Here is a 944-nt window from a genome sequence, read left to right as displayed (position 1 = left end):
GGGGATCTTGTTCACGAATGAGGGAAGAAGGGAGCGGGAGATCGACAGGCGGACCGGTACACCGTCTGCAGTGAAGCGAGCGCTGCAGACGCTCTGCAGAGCTGAGCCAAAAAGAGAAGCTCTCGATTTACCGGTCGATCTACGTTCCCACCCTCATCTATGGTCATGAGCTTTGGGTCATGACCGAAAGAACGAGGTCCCTGATACAAGCGGCCGAAATGGGTTTTCTCCGTAGGGTGGCTGGGCTCTCCCTTAGAGACAGGGTGAAAAGCTCGGTCATCCGGGAGGGACTCAGAGTAGAGCTGCTGCTCCTTCACGTCGAGAGGAGCCAGTTGAGGTGGCTCGGGCATCTGGTCAGGAGGCCCCGGGGAAGACCCAGAACATGCTGGAGAGACTATGTTTCTCGGCTGGCCTGGGAACGCCTAGGGATTCCCCCGGAGGAGCTGGAACAAGTGGCGACCTGATCCCGGATAAGCGGAAGGAAATGGATGGATGGATGGATGGATGGAAGGATGGATGGATGGATGCTTCTTTGCTTCATCATCTAGAGAGGTTCTACAGTGGTCTCCAGTATAGAACCAGAACAGAATCAGCCTTCTTTATAAGGCTGTTGAGCCTTTTTAGCTCTCTGGTTCTGATGCTGCTGCCTCAACAGATGACAGCAAAAGAGATGATGCTCTCAGTAACAGACTGATCTGAAGCATCTTGATACAAACCTTGAAGGATCTTAACTTCTTGAAGAAGTCCAGTCTGCTCTGTCCCTTCTTATAGATGCTTCACTGTTATGTCTCCAGTTCAGTCTGTGAAAATTTCAATGAAAGTACAGAGCTACTCCAACATGCTGCCAGTCTTCTCCACAATCTTCCTCAGGGTCTGGTCACCTCTTCTCGTTGTGCAGCGTTTTCTGCCACACTTTTTCCTTCCTACTGACTTCCCACTGAGGT

This window comes from Poecilia latipinna, unplaced genomic scaffold (assembly GCF_001443285.1).
Source record: "Poecilia latipinna isolate Pla-1442-1.1 unplaced genomic scaffold, P_latipinna-1.0 Scaffold114, whole genome shotgun sequence".
Lineage (NCBI taxonomy): Eukaryota > Metazoa > Chordata > Actinopteri > Cyprinodontiformes > Poeciliidae > Poecilia > Poecilia latipinna.
Note: the sequence above shows the minus strand (reverse complement) of the source record.